Here is a 19914-nt window from a genome sequence, read left to right as displayed (position 1 = left end):
GCTATGAGTAAACATCAAATTAATGGCCCCATTACATTTAAGGCAATTTTGCTATCTTAATGGTGATACTAACTTGCATTATAAAAACAACTTACTCCATAAAATATAGTATTTATTATGTAATCTTTTGCAACAATTTTTGACTGGTTGGCTGTTTTATGTAAGCCATACATCCCCAACTAAATTTTATGTTTTAAAAACACAGCTTTTGAATTCTTTTAGGTCCATCTCAAATTGATGTCCACAAAAAAGTGGGTATTGGATAAAATACTGCTTGTTGATCTAACACATAAAATATAAATTGATTAATCATCAAAAAATTAGTTAAACAAGATAGTATTTATAGCTTAGTGGTTATAGATGTATGTTTTGCAGTCAAATATGTTATCTTACATTTGAACCTCAGTTCTACTCAGGGTTGTTCTGTATTTATGATAATGTATTTAAGACCATTGGCTTACAACCTGAAACAGAGTATACAAGCAATTACGTTTCAACCATTAGTAGTAATAATGTTATTGCAACGGACTGAATGTTTGTGTTTCCCCCACCAAATTATTGTAATATGTGGAAATCTAACCCCCAATGTGATGGTATTAGAAGTTGCTGGATATGTGGAATTACGTAAAGTCTGGAACTTAAGGAAAGATCATCCTTCAGGAAGATTCCCTGAGAATTTGACCTATGGCCAAGTCAGTTCAAAGAGCACCAGGAAAGGGCCCACGTAGGATGGACTGAGCTCCTCCCACCCACCCACAGTGAGCATCAGCTCACGTGCCACCTGGCTGAGCCACCTCCAGTGCAGCTCCCTGGGGCCCCGTCCAGCCTCCAGGTGACTTGCAGCCCCAGCAACACCTAGACTGTGGCCTCCTGAAACACCCGGAACTCACAGAAATGTGGAGGGCGGGAAAGCTTTATCATTCTGAGCCACTGAGTTTGGGGGTTGTTTGCTATGCAATGAGAGGGAATACAGATTTTACTTCAGTTCCCATCTTTCTTTCTGCCCAGTGTAATCATTTATCTAAAAGTACCTATTTCATAGATTTAAAAAATCATCAAAGAGGCATAGAGAACACATGTTCTAGTTCCCTGTGGCTACACCAAAGAGACATCATATTTCTCCTATTTAAAAACTATTTGAAAGATACCCAGTTTTTCTGTTGTGAGGTGTTCAGATTAAATGGGTCAACTATATAATTAAACCATAAAAACAGAATGAATTAAATAATGTAATAAGAAGTAGTTCAATACTGCATTACTTAAATGTGTTTCCAAATAGGAGTTATTTTAATTACAGAATACACATTTCACTGTTTCACTTTAAGTACTTGTAACTTTTTAAAAACATGTTTCAGTTCATCGAGGGCATTTTTAAAAAATTAAATTTATTGGGGTAACACTGGTTAATAATGTTATATGTTACAGGTGTACGATTCTATAATACATTTGTATACTGCATTGTGTGCTCATCAGAAGGCCTTTACACTTGAGAACCTAAGACTAAATTTAGAAATTATCTTCACTATAGTCTTCCAAATTTAATCAATTAATAGTATCTATATTAATTTTTGTTGAAATAAAAGTATCGCAAGAATGTAAATTATATGTACTCTAACAAAAAAACCCCAAGCTATCTGAAAATTAAAACAAACATCAACTCATAAGATTAAAAGAAATAAAATTCTCAAGAAAAGAATATTGCTTTGTAAAAACATTATTTTAAATCAAGGAAAATAAGTACATTTTCATGGCCCAAGGTATTGATGTTAACAAAGATATAATCAAGTACATTTAATTTTTTATTAAAGCTATGAATATGCTCTAAAACAGATTCCATTAAGGTATTTTATTTTAAAATAAAATATAAAGATCATAGTTTTGCTTCCAAGTAGCTGAAATATTTAATTAAGTGGTACCTCAAAAAATCAAAGTTGAACTAATATTTTACATATGAAAATCCATACAGACTAAAGACACGCAAAATGGTTGGGGAAAAATATACATACACATGGCTTATTAAGGAGAAACGTTCTATTAAAAATTAAGGACTTCACTTATGCTTTGTGATAAAAACATTAAAGCCTTTGACACCACAGGTTTTCTCTGGGAGAAATTTTATAACCCTTTCTAGCTTCACAGCATTTTCCCTACAAGATATCCACCCCTCCTCCCACCCAGGATCTTGCAATGTTTACTGTGTCTGGAAACTCTCAAATTTAGCACCATGCACCTCTAAAATGAGGACTTCACCCAGATGAGCAGCTTAACCTCACCAGGGAGCAAGTTCAACTGCAAACCTCAGGTCCTCCCTGAAAGGCCATCGGTGTGTTACCAGCCCTCCGGGTGACTCTGGTGTGCTAATCAAGGGTTCCTAAAGCCACCTATGCATCACTGGCACCTCCAGATACTCCCAGCATTCCTCCAATTGCCATTCCCGGCAGGAGGCCCAGGAAGCTCCGGAATCTCAGGTGTTCTTCCTGGGCTGACGGTGCCCATGCAGTGGCGATCTGGAAGGGCCTCTCGGGAAGAACTGATGACAATTCCTGCACATTTGCCCTGATAGTGCTCGTTTTGCTTGGGTCTCTGCCAAGCCAGAGAGAACAGAAGACAGAAACATAAGTCTGCACACATAGATGCCAGGACTCTAATGTACAAAAATCCCAGTTCCTGGGAAGCCCATGTTCCCATCACATTGCTCGCACGGAAACAAACGTTTCAAAACCAAAGGCCTGCCACGGCACTCCTCCTCCACTGTGCTTACACGTGTTTATCAGTTTATTTCCGTGTTAAAAAGAGGTGACCTTATTTTCCAACACTGTGCCCGAGACAGTGCCCTGAGTAGACTCCATTAAGTCTACTGTGTGGCAGACTCAGAGATTCTAAGGCACCATGAAATAAACCCCAAACAAGAAAAAAAGGGGGGCTAGACATGGCAATAGCACTGGCATTTATGGGTTGGCCTCAACACATGGGACAGAAAGTCAACTGTCCAGCTCCTCCTGCATACCCCTCCCTGTCCCAACAATAGAGTCCATCCTGATCTGGATCACCTTTGACCTCACTTAAGTTGAAACCTGCTTTCTCTCATGGCTCTTTGCTCAGCAACCTGCAGAACACCCCACAAAGGCCTTTCCACTATGGTCAACTTCTGTTTCCTGAGCCCAAGGGTGTGCCAGCCTCGCAGAGGACACCTCCCCACCCCAAGTGCTCCTGGTGTGGATCTGAGGCCCGCCACAGTGCACATCCCAAACCCTAGCCCTTCATACTCTTATGCTGACCTTAGCACTTCTTGCTGTTATATTCCATCTTTGATGCATTTAGGTAAATATTCTGTAACATTTGGTTATTTGCCTTCTCTTACAGTGCTGAGAGAAATCTTTGTTGCTAATACCCATAGAGCTTCAGTTCCCGAGAGAGAGCTCACTCTTCAATTCCAGACACAGCCTTCAGGAGGAGACCCTCCAGGAAAACCTTTCCAAGGATTATCGACAACCACTCCCAGGCCCGGGTAGAGTGAAAATTTGGGGCTTCTGGGAACAGCCCAGGCATGAGGTCACCAGCTAAGGAAGGCAAAAGTGGGGATGCCTCTCCACTCTGCCACAACCTCAGGACAGGGAAGACCACCCTGGGAAGGGCAGTGGGATCCATTTTGCCCACAAAGCCTCATGCGGCCAAGTTCAACAAGTGTGTGTGATCTTCCAGTCCCCAAATGACCTGAAGATCCCACCTCCTCTGTTGGCATCAACATCCTCATTAGTAAAGCAGGATCATAGTAGTATCAACCCTGCAGGGTTTTTCTGAGAAAGACATGGAATAATCCCATGTGACCTCCAGCAGCCCCACACACTCACAGGAACCCAAAGGTCTGCCTGTCCCACACGCACTGCGACCAACCAAACTCCCAGAGAGCGCCCTGTTTGTGACCCAGAAACACAACCTAATCCCTCTTTGAGATTTTCTACTCAAGAAATAATTAAGTTTATTTATTTTTCCATAGGACTCATTAAACTTGTAATTTTTAATGGACAAATGAGTTATAAATATTTTCTCGTCTACATAAAATACATAAGTAAAATTAAAAAGTCGCTCACCATTGACTTAATGTTTAACATTTAATATGAAAGTTTCAACAAGGTCAAATATCTAACTCCTACCTACCCAGAGTAAGGAGTTTAAACAACCAATTTACAGACCAAAAATGACATTAAAAAGCCTCTAGTTTAACTTTACACTCTGCCTTCCTTCACAAAAAGATGTGAGACATCTTCAAAAAACAAAACAAAATCAGAGGAAAACAGAAAATAAAATTTCTGGACCTAGAGAAAACTTAAGCATAAAAACATAGGTTATAATACAGAATAAACTAGCCATAATTTCCTACTAAGTTACTATAGTTGAGCTTTAATTTTACCTACTGTTTACTGTTTATATTTTTCAAATAATCAAATTACTTGCTTTGCATGTTTCTGGCCAATTTTTAAAAATGTGTGAAGTGTAGATCACAGCAGGAAATAACAATGCAAGAATTACAATATCTCCACCTAACCACAGGAAGAAATATTGTGGGGCTGCCTCTGGAATATCCTTCAACCAAAGTGAAACACAGGATGGATGAGAGGGTAGCTCAAATCAGGAAGGAGAATCTGGGAGGGAGAATCTACAATAGCACCGTGCCACCTGGATGTTGCCTACAGCCATTTACTACATACGTGGAAGATCAAAGTTGAGGGAGCCAAAGCAGTTGATTGGCTATGTAAACTCTTGAAAATAAGAAATATTCCATAAAAACAAGTCCCTTAGATTGTTAGGAGCTCAGTCCATAACTTTTAATTCAAGTTCCAAAAGCCTGATCGCAATACATAATTACCTGCTTCTGGATGGATGCAGCCAAACAGGTACCCACTGGGCAAAGCCAGAAGGGTTTTTGAGAAGTAATAGTGTGAAGGCCACTCCATTACATGAATCCAGTAAATGTCCCAAAGTGCAGACAGGCTGATTTTGTCCTGGACATTTATGAAAGCAATTCCAGACATTACCAAGCTTTCTACCATAGCTGCAGAAAATTCTCACATATTTATATGTGGAATCTAAGAAAGTCAAGTTCACATACGCAGAGAGTAGAATGGTGGTTATCATGAGCTACGAGATGGCAGAAATGGAAAGATATCAGTCTAAGCGTACAAACTTTCAGTTACAAATTGAATAAGCTCTAGAGACCTAATGCTAAGCATGGAGACTATAGTTAATAATACTATATTGTCTACTTAAAATCTGCTGAGAGTATGTTAAGTGTTCTCACCACGAGAGAGAGAGAGAGAGAGGAAGGAAGGAAAGAAGGAAAAAAGAAAGAACGCAAGCAAGCAAGCTAGCTAGCTGTGTGAGGTGATGTGTTCATCAGCTTGACTGTGGTCCTCATTTCAATTATATGTGCGTACAAAAACATCACATCATACACCTTGAATATGTATAATTTCTGTTTGTTAACTATACCTCAGTAAACATGGAAACAATAAATAAAACCAAGAGATTTCAGGATTTTTTAAATCTCACAAATTAATTTGCTATATATTAAGTTGTTGGATATGAACCATTACAGCTAATGATTTTCATTTTAAACCAATTAATTCTAAGCCATTCTTTGTAGCAAGAGTTAGATATCAGGAGGAAGACAGATAGTCTGAACCAACCAGCGGAGGTGGGGAGATATCCTGCCCACGGCCTGGCGCCCTCCTCACACTCGCCTCTATTGCTGTGCTCCCACAAGGTCTTTGATTTTATTCAAGTGGTGTGCTTTCCAGCTAGACAAAATTTTAAGTTTAGGGATAACATATTACTAGTACTATTACTCTTTATCCTCAGCAACTAGTCTAGTGCCTGGGCACATATGTACTCGATAAATGTGTTCAGTGAATGCCTCCAGACCACTCAGCAGGACATGACCACTAAAACTTTAACAAACTTGACCTTATCACAATGAGTTAGTTTCACTGACATGAAACAAGCTCTATGTCTATGGGAAGCTGAGAGCATCCCCTAGCCTGTTCCAGACACAGCAATCAATGCAAGATACTCTGAGAACTGAGCTCAACCTGTTACAGACACAGCCATGCTATCAACCACAACTGTATGTTCTCTAAATTGTCCACAAGCTTATGACAGGAAATGTTCCAAATGTATTATAGAAATCCAAATATAAATCTGTAGAACTGTTCTGATCTTCTAGCATAGTAACTTCATTAAAAAAAATGAGGCTATGCATAATTTGTTCTGAGCAAAACTATTCTTGCTTTTAGTTACTGCTAGTTCCTTCTCTACAAGTACACAACCATCTGCTTACTACTATGATTTAGAATGCTGCCAAGGATATGGAGTCACATCAATGAACTGTAGAGAGTCTAGAACAACATCTTTCCATGGAAATAAAATGCAAGTCAAAAACAGGAACCATATATATTATTACAAATGTTCTTGGAGCTGTATTAAAAATTTAAAAGAATTTGGTAAAATTAATTGTGATAATATATTTTATTTAGCCCCGAAAATCCAAAATATTGTTTCAACATGTAACACAAAAAAATTATTAATGAGTTACTTTATAAAAACTAAATCTTCAAAGTCTGGTGTATATTTACTTACAGGACATCTCAGTGGGGGTCAGCTACAAATGCAGTGCTCAGGCACCATATATGGCCAACGCTGCCATACTGGACAGTACAGGCCTAGGATCTTCTGGTGCTTTCTGCAAACTCAGGGTGTTTATCTTGATTCTGGTACTTCTTGTTTTTGACACAATCTTTCAGCATATTATCAATACTGGTGCCTCGATTCCATCTGCAAATTCCTCCAGCACCTGAGAGACCATTCGCCTCAATCTTAAGGTGTAAACTACTCTCAGAGTAGCAGAGTGGTTTCAGACTGAAGCTGCTGCTGTGAATATGATTTACGCCCCTCTATCAACTCTTATGGAAATGATAAGGCAGAGATATACTTTTAAGACTTGGCATTTAAGTGATTTGAGCACCATGAAAGATGTGATTGTTTCCCCTGTTATTTTTATTCAGACCATAGAAGGAAAATAATTAGAGAGGAGATATAACAGAGGCCTTTTAGAATAACCAACATTGTATTAAGCAGAGGAGAGATAAACAAGCACTTCTGGCGGAGGAAACAGCACGTGCAAAGGCAGGGATGCACTCAGAAAAGGGGTCAGAGGGGCACGGAGGCCAAGTCAGGAAAGACATGGAACGGCATGCTAACAATACTGTAGCATGGCATGGACCCATGGTCAGGGATTGGAGCAGCTGAGCAATATGATGGGACGATATCAGCTAATTCTGGAGACAGTACAGCAGAGACAGGAAAGGGAAGGAGGCTGAGGCAGGGAGATCCGACAGAAAGGAAAAGATCACAAAGTCCTGAACTAAGGTGGAAGGTGCACCAGGAATACAAAGCACGGCCAGGCAGGAGAGACATTTCAGGGCCAGATAGGGGGAGAAACCCGGGACATGGGCATATCAAAGGGAATTAGGGGCCTGATTTCAGTATCATGGTACAAGTGAGCTGGTGAGCATCCACTGACAGGAGTAGTGGCTGATGAATACAGGCCCATCTTTGGCTGTCAGTCAGGAGGCATCTCCAGCACACAGGGAGCATGTCTGGTATCAGCCTCAGCTCAGATGCAGGGAGAAGAGTTCACTCTCCCCCTTTCCAATGGCAAGTTTTGCATGATTCCTACACTGTCACTTCATTAGACCAAAAGCATCAACTAATCTATTAAGAATCTCTGAGCACAGACTAGAGTTATTAGGTTTCCTATTTTAGGTTTGAAGAATTTACCCTTCTTTTGGTAGAAGGAAGTTTCTTATAGTTCTGCCACCTTACATATGAAGAGGCAAGAAAAAAAAATATCTCCTGAAAAAATAAAAAAGAAATATTTTTGTATTACTTTTCGTTTAAAGAAGGGAATACAGGGGCCAAAAAGGTGACAGTAGAAAAATGACAAAGCTTTACTTTCACCCTATAATAAAAAGATGTATCTTCGCTCCATTGACACTGCATCTCCCAAGCCACATAGGCACCATGTGATTCACATGACAGCAATTCACAGGACACGCTTACAGTTTCAACAAGGGCAACAGCACATTTCTGAAGATGGACAAGGTCAGAAGCAACACGGAGGGCACTTCAATTCTCTTACGCCAGGCACTAACTTGGGGTTAGGCCTAGAGAAATGAAGTCCTAAAAAATGGCTGAGGATAAAGACGAAGTTCTAAGAAAGGTGTCCCGTAGGTCTGAGTGCCCAGAGTTTCAGCATGAGTGAGGACCCCACTTCCACCCAACCAGGTGGCAACATGGTCCCTGGCACACAGCAGGTACTAGAGCGTTTACTGAGTAGGCAATGAAAGTGTCGCCAATGACTAGGGACACCACTATTCAATGCATCAGATGACCAAAATCTGAGCACTGGTTTTGGAAAACAGCTCATTTAAGCATCCTAATGGTGCAACACGTTAGACCAGAAGTTTTAGCTCTACATACTCTCTGCCCCAGCCAGCTTCATCTTAAGCCAGATTTTTAGATAAAACTCTCCCCTGGGGTTTAATAAGACCCATAAGTCAGCCTACTGGAATCTTCCAAGGCCATGTTGTCTGGTCAGAAGGCCACCCACCACTGTGATGGTCACCTGGGCCTCACAGCAAGCTGCTACCTGTGGTGATTGTGGCCTCAAAGCAAGTCTGACCAGAATAGAAACCAGAGACTTAGGAAAGATTGGAGCATTCTAAACAAATAAATATAAAAGTGAACTCTTGAAGAAATTAATGATTTTAGGTATACACAACTGATTAGTTCTTGGCCTCTTGAAGCCAAATGTCTCAGAAAACAAAGATAACATCATGTAGAAACCAAAATACACCAGCTAGTTCAACTAGAAAATGAGGGCACCATCATGCAAATACAAAGAATATCAGTAAAGTGCTGGGAACAGTGCCAGGAAGAGTGTAAACACCATATAAGAGTTTGACTCAATATATCATTATCACTAGTATTATGACTGATTGCATGTGCTAATGAAGGAATAATCAGAGGTATAAATAATCTAAGTGTTTTTCAAAAATTATATAGCACTCAATTTCCTCCTATATTCACTATTATGGGCAATAAATGGTATCTACTATCAAGTCTGAGGTTGAAACCAGAAAATGTATGTTTTTAAGATTCAAAACATTTCCCTACCTGGTTGAAACCTGAAGATCAAATAAAAGTGAAAACTGTAAATCAGATATAATTATACAAAGTAACTACTATCACTTTAAATTTGAGCATAAATTGTGTTGAAGAGACATCATAAAGTGGAGACTTAGCCCATCATGGTCATGGCCAAGAACGCCATTTCCACGTGCACTATGCAAAGAACACACCGAGAAGGAAAGGGGACAACAACATGGTTTCCCTGGCATACAGAGTACTTCTGTGGAGGGACACAGGCACTGTCTCCGTCCCTGATGAGCACACTGTCTTGTTAAAGAGACAGTCACAAAAGCAGGCACACATCATAGAACACAGCAGTCAGTTGACTCAATGAAGGGGGTGTTGACCAGGAAGGGAAAGGTGTAATGGTGCCAGCACTTCTAAGAAAGCCTTTGTGGAAGGGCAGGACTCAGAGATGGGTACCTGGTCCCACTGTTCTAGGAGTCACATCATTGTGATGTGACAGGCACATAAACAGGCTTGGAAAACAGTACTTTTACAAAATGTTTTCAAAACAGCAAATTCCTGAAACACTCTGATCATACTGTTGTACAAGTGTGCGTGGTTAAGTTTATGTATAAACTTGACTGGGCCATAGGGGTGATGCAGATATTTTGGTTAAACATTATTCTGGATGAGATTAACATTTGATTTGGTAGACTAAGTAAAAGTAGATTCCTCTTCCTAATGCGTGTGGTCCTCATCTAATCTGTTGAGGGCCTGCAGGTAACAAAATGGTGGAAGAAGGGAGAATTCGATCTCTGCCTGATCGTCCTCTCCTGCTCTCAGGCTGGACTTACACCATCGGTTCTCCCGGGTCCCCAGCTGGCAGATAACAGATTGTGGGACTTCTCAGCCTCCATAATTGCATAAGCCAATTCCTTGTGAGAGAAAGATATTAAGATTGAGATTTTATTGGTTCTGTTCCTCTGGTGCATGTGATTAATAAATGCCATCTTGTTAAATAAAAAAATACAAATTAAAATGAAGATATTTAAGTATTTCAGACACAAAATATATAAAGACATGTGATAATGTCTTGGATGCTGAATTAAAGGCCTGGTGATTTGGTCTCTTTATCACTAACTCCCGGTGCCTAAACGCCTTTTTCAACAGACAGAGCTTTTCAACAGCTGAATGGCTCACACTGAAATTACTCTGAAAGAGGCATGTGCAAATAGCAATGGGGAATTAACAACCAAAGCAGCTTAGTTCTGTGCTAGTGAATTCCAAAAGAAAAATACCTGTAGGAGAAATCAGATAAGGGAATCAGGCCACAGGAGCTGGAACAGCCTGCACTAGGTGAGTGCAAGGCTGCCTCTGACTAGGAAACACTGCCACTGAGAAGCCCATACTGAACACTCGGCCTTCATATACATATACACACACACTCACAAACTTTCACATACACAAACTCACACACATGTACACACTCACATACAAAGGTACACACTCAAACACACTTGCACATACACACTCATGTGCTCATACACACACACTTAAACACACGTTCATATACACCAAACTCACAGACATAGAAACTAACTACATATGATATATGTGGGACTCCCATCATTTCTAAGGAAAATTCACTTAAAACTAATTTCCAAACAACATAGGCCAGTGATTTTCAACCAGTGTGCCACAGCACACCAGTGCACCACAAGAATTCTTATTTTTTACTTTTTAAAATTTATTTTTATTGTACTTTTCCATTACGATTTATCCCCCTTATATATACTCTTCTACATCCACCTCCCCCTCCCCCCACAATCACCACCCTGTTGTCCATGTCCAGGAGTCCTTTTTCTTTTATGCTCCATTCCTCCACCCCCTAACCACCTGCCAGAGCTGCCAGCCTGCTCTCTATCGATGAGTCTGTCTTTATTTTGCTTGTTAGTTCAGTTTGTTCATTAGATTTTTAAAACATACAATACCTGACTAGTCAGTGGCACTGACCTCTTTTTCCTTAGATTGCCAAATAAAAAATTTACAATAGCCAACACAACAATAGCTGTCTGATGTGAATGCCTGGTCTTGAACCACAAATATATAGGTGATATAACAGAGTTGCAGCTTATTGGTCACGTCATGTAATACAGTTGTGTCTGACTGGTTAATTCTTGGTACCATAAATCCCTATATACGAGTAGAGGTGCCTGATTTTTTAAAAAGTCACTTTGGAACAAAAGGGGTAGGCAATTACCATTATTATTTTTTTTGTAAATCAGTCAAAATTACACCTATGTTTTTGTCAGATCAGCAAAAGATGCATTTTTTTGGTGTGCCACAGAATTTTTGTAATTAGTTTATGTGTGCCATGAGATGAAAAAGGTTGAAAACTGCTGATGAAGATAGACCATAAATTTCTGGCACTACCTAAAATAATATTTCAACCTCCCACAAAATATACATTCATATGACAGTAATGTTCTCTTCTCCTATAATAACTATAAACATAAATTCACTAACAAGAATTAGAAAATGTACAATCTTCATTAAATTAAAGAACTAAGTTACTGGACAGTCTATCCCTTCAAAGATGGTGACCACTCTGGCCAAAACATTATAAAAAGGTTCATAGTCACATAGCTGACTCATGTTGCAGATTAGAACAAAGCCTACAGCAGCTATGAAAAGTTCCATGACTAGTCATATTCAAAACCAACACAATGATCTCTCTTCTTCTTTCATGGTCAGTAAACAAGAACACAATTTATTGGGAGGAAAAACATCTGATTCTTAAAAATCACAACATTCCAATGAATGATCATTCAAGTGAGCATAGGCCAGGGATAGATCAAAAGAATTTTAAAACTTCCCAGCTCACAATCAAATGTACAATGAGCCTCCCAATTCACCTTTTTTGAACTATGTAGTCAAAACACAGATGTGCTATCAGAGTTCATTGATATTTCCCAACACTGCTGAGCTCCCAGTTTCCAAGCATCTCTTTTTGCCCATCAGTGGAAATGGTAGCCAGGAAAGGAAGATGACCTATGGTTTATGTGTGTGTGAATAAATATGTACACACACTTATGACCATGGAGTATCACACAAGGATTTGAAAAATAAGTCTTTACATTGAATTCACTAACTTTCACCTAAAGACTGTAGTCAACAAGCAAGCAAAGTGAAAGATTAAACACCTGGAGAAGAATCTATAAATGTTCTTATTTCTAAAATAGGTTATGATTTCCTTTTGAAAAATAAAAATAAAATCAAAATCTATACATTGACAAAAGTCATTATAACGAGATACATTATTATAAATAACATAATATAATTTAGAAAGCAGATGAACAACCCAAAGTCCAGAGTACTGAGTAAGCAGGTCTATTAGGCTTCCAGTTACAGCCCCAATTTCAGTGCTGGCTTTTGCGGTGGCCACAGCATTCTCACAAGTATTGGTTACTTTTAGGTACAGTTCCCTACCCTGTCTAGTTTTGTGGCTTTTATAGGAGTTAGGTGCCTCTATCCTGGCATCTCAGGCATTGGGTAGGCCTCAGGTGACATTCAGCTTGAAGAGGATGCAAGTGATCCTCTCTGGAATGCCATGGCAAAATAATAATTATGTCCAACTACCCTAAGAAACCCATGTTTCCAAACATAAACTCTCCTTATCCTACAATTGCCCTCCCCCAACAGAGACTGCTGGAACCTGCCCACCAAAGATATTATCTCATAGCAGAGAAAACAAAGTGGGTAGAAGATCCCTGCTTGCTTCTGCTGTGCCTTAAATATCCTCACGATCAGCAGTGTCCCCCTTAGACTCCATTTAGTAAATACGAATTAAGCCCTGCAATGTGGCCTGACACTGTTCTAGGAACTGAGGATAGAACAGTTTATATCATAGTGTCCCTTTCAACTGGAGAAATGTACTTTCAACATGTAGACAAATTATACAATTTCAGTTAGGAATGAGGATTATGAACAAAATAAAATAGGATAATGGAAAAGAGAGTGGCCAAAGAAGTGGCTGCATTAGCTTCAGTGGTCAGGGTGAGTCTCTGAAGAAGCAGCTTTCATCCTGTGACCAGTATGATGAGAATATACAAGACAGAGGGAACAATATAGGACATCCATGAGGTGCATTTTGCAAATATCTTACTTACCCCTCATAACAATCTTATGAAGTAGGTACTGCAGTCATTCCCATTTTACAGATCAGGAAACTGAGGTTCCATAAGCCTCAGTCACTTTCTCGGCATCACACATAGCCAATTTTTGTACCCAAACAGACTCAACTAGAAAGCTCTCTCAGCAACCCACTTACCTATTTGCTGGCTTACAACTAAGTGTTTGGCCTGGAATCTCCATGGCTATGATCACGCCTTCACCCTGCCCTGGTGTACCAAAGGGAAACAAAGCTTTTAACCACCAAGCGGTCTGCACCCATTCTGTATCTGCACACAGCGTCTCTGGCTGATACATGAGCTGTAACAGTACTGAACTGTCACACAGCCATGCTGTTCTGCAGTCGAGCTGTTTGCACTGAATAAAGTTTCTTTCTTCATCACACTCCAAACTGGGGGCTCCTGTTAGTGCTGAACTGGCACCAATGACTATCGGTTGGCATTTCTTTCTTAGTAGTATATATAATAATGATGCCTTTTAGGATCAGGGCTATGAGAGATTAGGACAAATTCAGAATCCTGTGAACATGAGGCTCCTTCCATCTCCTCTGCTTTGCTCGCAGCCCAACTGGCACTGGTCGCCACAGCCCCTTCCTGACGAGCTGCCCGCTACCATTCCTTCCCCATAATCGATTCTCCACAAAGCAGACAGAGTGAGCTTCCAATTCTGAAAATTAGAGCCTGGCCCTCCTCACATCATACCCTCCGGCGGCTCCCAGTACATTTAAAACAAACAGATTCTCCTCCCATGGCTTCCAAAGTCCTGTTGGCCTGAGTCTGCTGCTGCTGTTGCCTGCTCCCCACAAAGGAATATTCTACCTGCCTCAGGGCCTTGACACAAACTGTTCTTTTTTTTTTTTAATCCAGAGAACTTCCAGTTGTTACTTCTCTTTCTCACTTAAGTTTCATCTTAAACGTTCTCCACGACGCCCTCCCAAACCACCCAGTCCTGATCAGATTGCCACCTTCATCCTTTACTGTGCTTACAGCTGCTTTAAATTAGCTTGGCACTTATTTACTTATTTTATCATCATTTTTTCCTCCCACTTTACATAGTAAATTCTCAATGAGGCAGGGACCTTGTCCTTCCTGGATGCTGCTTATCCCCAGGACTTGGAACATAATGAATCTCCTATAAATATGTTTAATATAATAATCATAATAGAAGAAATTACTAAACAATATTTTACACATAAAGTTCCATTAAGTTCAGTCAATGGGACCAAGGGAAAAAAACAAATGCTCGCAAGAATGATCCTTCTGAAGCCTATCTGTGATTCCTCCTAAAAAAATACAAAAAGACAAAACAAACTTCTAATGAGGCTATGACGGGAAAAACGCTTTGCATTACAACATAACCATTCAAAAATTTCCCATGTGCTCCTGAATTATATTTTTAAAAGCTCTGTCTGGAACTGGACAATTTCAAAACCCATTGATCTCACTATGACATAAAAAACATACCACAGTATTCTTATAATTCTTCTGGAAACCTGTCTGCCAAATGACATATTGCTTCCTTTTGCTTAGGATTCACTTTTGAACTTCCCCCTAAGTGTTTACAATTTTAAAACCTGAGCTTTAACACCAGTTTAAAATTGTTGAATCATCCACACATTAACTATTTTTATCACCAAACATACTGAGAAAAGGAAGGAATTTGTCTCATCTACTCAAGTTTTCTAAAAACAAAACAAAACAAAAAACCAGGCTCATGTCTTTGAATACTGTGTGTATGTGATTATTCTTATGAGACTCAAACTGTAAAATGTCAAAAATGTAAAAAAAAAAAAAAAACACAACTAGGAAAAAAACCAAAGTTGTCAAAATAGGAATATGTATGATTTAAGCTTATTAATTTTGTATCACAAAGGATCAACCAGAAAAAAAACTCAGGTTTAAAACTGAGAATACATGTATTCTGTAACAGTGCTGAAGGCTTACTGATATTTAATCATCTTTGTTAATTGTTTGGATGATGACATCCAAGAACAATGAACTACTAAATTTCTTAATACAATTCTCTGAAATCTTCCATGCAAATTATTCCACAATTTCTCCTATCAAAGTTCACAATCAATGCTACCTTTAGTTTCTTTAATAAACACTTTGGTCATAATTTGTTTTTCTTCTGCACAATTCTGCAATATGATTTTTTTTTATTTCTATAATGCTTTTAACACCAAAAAGTTTACCATTTAAAAGTAACAAATTAGGCTCTGAATAAAGTGTAGGATTTTTAAAAAACAACAGATACATAGAATGGGGTTTTGAGCCAATGTTTCATTAATCATCATAATCCTCTCTGATGTATTTAAGTGATTAAAATGAATAAATGTCTTTTAACCCAAGGGAAAGAAAGTCATGGAGGTACAGGAGTGGTAGGATTTTCGCCAGATCACCTGAGCAACAGGTGGGCCAAAAACAGACCCAACATTATTACTTCATAATCTAAGCCATTTGCATTGGCCTTTACATTGTTCAAAGAAGTTAAACCTGCCGTCCTTCTCCTCAACTCTCCTAAAATAAGTAGTCTCTAATAAGGTACTGTGAAATCTTAAGATTTCCTCTGAAAATTAAAAACAGCTCCATTTCTCCTGTTTTGGATTCTTTTAAGACCAAACACTACCCAGGAATTTCAAAACGTGTCAATGAGTTACGAAGAAGAGACATGTTGGTAAAACCCAAAAAGAATGCAGTGAACAGTTCCTGAATGTGCAAACCCTAGATGATCCCACATGGCCCGGTGGCCCGGTGGAGAGATCCGTGGGCACCAGAGGAACACACATACCTGGATGGAATGTGCAGCTTCGCTACTTACTAGCTACATGATTCAGCCAAGTCACTTCACCTCACCTTCAGAAAGAAGGTAACAGGACCCATCCTGTTCTAGAGGATTAAAGAGAATGTCGTGTCAAGTGTCTAGGACTAGGCCAGTCCCGGCGCTGGACCACATAGGGAAGTCTGACTGTAATCCAGAAAACTCTTGTTCTGCGTGTTTTTACTTTCTACCCTCAGTGCTGTACTACATAGAATGAATATACTTTTCTTGGATGAGTCATTGCTTTGCAGAGGTTCAGTCTTCATCCTGAGTATCAATCCTTATTGCATCATACTGGGAGTCAGAAAAGTGATAAAAATCAGAATAAATGATTTAATTTAGTCATGATGCAAGCAGGTTTCTTATCAGTTGTTTCTCCCTCTTAGAAGTAGTGAAAAAAAACAAAAAAAAAAAACAAGTCCGGGTCAGCTGGGGATCCTTGAGGCTCAGAATGATCACCCTCACTCTGTGGCGGGGTAAAGAGGAGTAAGGACAAAGATGACTCAGTAATATTTTTACAAGCAATGTTTGTCTTAACACCCAGAATACTATGGGTTTCAGAGAGAAAAGTCTGGCCAAGTAAATAGTATTAAAAAGTTGAAAACATAAAGAACAACTTTTAAAACGTTTATTTGTGAAGATTGTTAGATGCTGTCTTTGGGGTGAGAGTATATTTTGGGGAGAAGGCAACTGATCCGTTTGCTAAATTGGTCCCTCCGATTCTTTTCCAGCACGTGTGCCTCCTCCACCAGCATTACCCACAGCACCATCTACTGCCACCCAGTGCCCAAAGCAGCTTTGCTTCTGCAGGGACCCAAGAGTTAACACCGTGCCTTTGCTTAGCTAACTGAACTCTTTAGGAATAGAGAAGATGTCACTTCGCAGTTAAATAGAGAGGGGAAAAAAATCTAAAACTCAAAGGACAGTCCTGACAATCTTTTAAAATATCTAGGCAACAAACATAATCCTTTGGTTACTGACTCATGGCAAGTAGGTAGTTTTAATTTTTCTTAGCTAGTTAGGCTAAAAATACTGCTCTAAAGATTTTAAAACACAAACAAGAATTACATGTTCTGGTTGATGTATATACAGTATATATGTTTATCTTTTATTGCCTTGTAACACCGTGGGAGTTACCTAACTGCTGTGTCAACAGGGCTCTTTAAACTAAGAATTGGAAGTATTATTCTAAACCTAGAGAACAAGAAGGTTTGGGGATGAGGTTAATAGCCCAGGTTTCTCCGCAAGTCTGGGCTTATCCTTAGAATATTAGGTCCCTAAGGATAAGTAGGTCTCCTTGAACAACTAGGTTAGGGCTGTGGTCTGACCCTTACAGATCTACTGCATAAGATTTGCTAAATCAACTCACCTTGCATAACAATACACAAAACAGCTTGTCAGTCATAAGCAAAACAACCCAACCTCAATTCTGATCTAAAATTATACCACAGGCTTAAAATATACCATGATTTAAAAGATCTGGAATTCAAAAAACAAAAACATCCATTTTCCAAACAGACAAAAACACATGGATTGATAATAAAAATTTTAAAATTAAAAATTAGACTAGCTGACACCTAGCACTGTGTTCCGGGCACTGGTCTAAGCCCTTTACAGATTATCAGGTTGACAAAGCATCATCACTTCCCTGTTCAAATAGTGACCTTACTGTTGTATGATCTATAATAACGCCATAGATTAAATACCATAGGGTAAATCAGCAGGATGTTTCCTACTGCCAAAGAATGCTGGCTGACCATTAACTTGCCCTTATGTTAACATACCCATGCTTAATAAATAGCTCATCTGAAGATCAGGGGTTGTGGTATCACAAAATAAGTACAAGTTACTGTAGGTCTTTTATTTAGAATGACTCTACGTGTAAATTGAGGGGGTGTGCTAAATAAATATCTTCAAAGTTAAAAGGGGAACTGAAAAAATGGAAGTCATACTAATTTATACTGCAAAGATGCTTATTCTACTATCACATTCCTCTTCTCAAAAACAGTCCAGTTTTTGTAGTGCTTACACCGCCAACCACGCAATGTTGTCACAGATGTGTGCCAGATTTTGCACAGGACATGGCTGGGAGGGAAAACCCAGAGTTTGCCTTATCTGAGGCAGAAAAGAAAGCCTGCTCATTCCGGTGGCTCCAAACCTAAATAACAACTTGAAAGGGTTAAAGCGCCGGGCACCAGGTGTTTTCTTTCCACTTTCCAGAGTAATTTAAGCATACAGTGAAGTTCTCCCCGCCTTCCTCCCTCCCCACAAGCCCGCAGAGAGGGAGAACTGTCACTGCCACTCACACTGCGCAACGCCTGTTCTAACGACAAACCGAGGGCACTAGGCTGGGCAGCAAGCAGCAGGGCTTCCTACAGCCTGCACACGCTTTGTTGCCAAGTTATGAGCTCCGCTGGGTGATGGGGGCACGCGCGAGCCAAGGATAATTAAATTCTAGTTCAAATCTGTATGCTTTCAAAGAAAGCAGAGACAATTGATACCAAGGCTGGAGGTGGTGGGCATAACCAAAAACAAACTTTCAGAGCCTCTGAATCGACTTTATTGCAAGGACTACTGGCCAGCGATTTAGGAGACACTAACAACCCCGAAATACTTACTTAGCACCCGAGGTTAGAGACCTTCCAGGAGACTTGGCTGAGCGGACCCAGTCCCTCGCCTACCCACTTCTTTGGGAGCCTACGGCTCCGCGCCTCAAGCCTGCCCCCGGCTCCGCAGAGCGGCAGCTAATCCCGGCACTGTTCCCGCGGCCCCTGCCCGGCCTCCTCCTCCCCGATCCCCCGGACGCGCAGCAGAGCGCGCAGGAGGCTCGGGGAGCGCAGGGAGGGCAGGAGCACCGCGCCTACCCTCATGGCCCAGAAAGCCGACCCGGGTCCATCTGGGCCAGCGCGGCCCCGAGGCTGGGTTGGACGGAGACCCAGGCCGGGTGACTTGGCTGCAGGGGCGGACCCGGCTACTCTCCGGCCGCGCGCGGCTTCGGCATTGTCCACAGTCGGGGTGCTGCGCGGTCCCCCGACCCAGCCACCGGCCCAGCCTTACCTCGGTCAACTCCCCGGTCGCTGGCGGTGCAGCCCGAGCCGGCACCAGGTTCCCAGGGACGGCGGGGAGAGACAGTCAGGGCCCGCGAGAGACGGGATTCGGGCCGCCGGAGCCTCTGGAGGGCCGAGCGGGAGCCGCAGGGGCCGCCAAGTCCTCGCCTCCGCCTACACGGGGCCACAAGCAGAGAGTGGGCCGGGCCGGCCGAGCGGGCCCAGGACGGGAGGGCCCTGGCTAGCCTCGGCCGCGATGGTTCAGTCTGCACCGAATGGGGACTCAGGCAGGCTTCCCCAGAGAGCGAGGGAGGGAACTTGAAGCGAGTTGCTGTGGCTCAGAGCGCGTGTCCCTGTGCAGAGCACACGCCCCTGGAGCGCACTGCCCCGCCTCCATCCCGCCTCTACCCCCTCCCACTTTCCACACCCCCCACCCCCACTTGTAGCCCTGCCCGCTTCCCCATCTTCATCCCCTCCCTGCATTCCCATCCCTAAATCCCTCCCTTACACTTCCACCCCCAAACCCCGCCCCAACACCCATCCCGCCCACCTCCAAACCCCCTCCAGTATCCCCACCCCCACTCCCACCCCTTGAAGAATCTCCTGGATCTTAACTGACAGGACGCCCCAGATCAGACCACGCAGCACTGGGACCTAGAGC

General features: G+C 41.2%; 1 protein-coding gene across 1 annotated transcript in view; it reads right to left on the bottom strand.

Moving 5' to 3' along the window:
* Positions 1-19595, bottom strand: part of FAM110B (family with sequence similarity 110 member B) — a 139403-nt gene extending 119808 nt beyond the window's left edge. Inside the window, exon 1 of the mRNA XM_054590149.1 lies at positions 19264-19595. The gene's annotated coding sequence lies outside the window, so the exon portion shown is untranslated. The remainder of the gene's footprint in view (positions 1-19263) is intronic.
* Positions 19596-19914: the final 319 nt, after the last annotated feature.

This window comes from Pteronotus mesoamericanus, unplaced genomic scaffold (assembly GCF_021234165.1).
Source record: "Pteronotus mesoamericanus isolate MK-2021 breed Mesoamerican mustached bat unplaced genomic scaffold, CSHL_Meso_final scaffold_174, whole genome shotgun sequence".
In the NCBI taxonomy this organism is placed as follows: Eukaryota; Metazoa; Chordata; class Mammalia; order Chiroptera; family Mormoopidae; genus Pteronotus; species Pteronotus mesoamericanus.
This window is presented reverse-complemented; position numbering and strand designations above follow the sequence as displayed.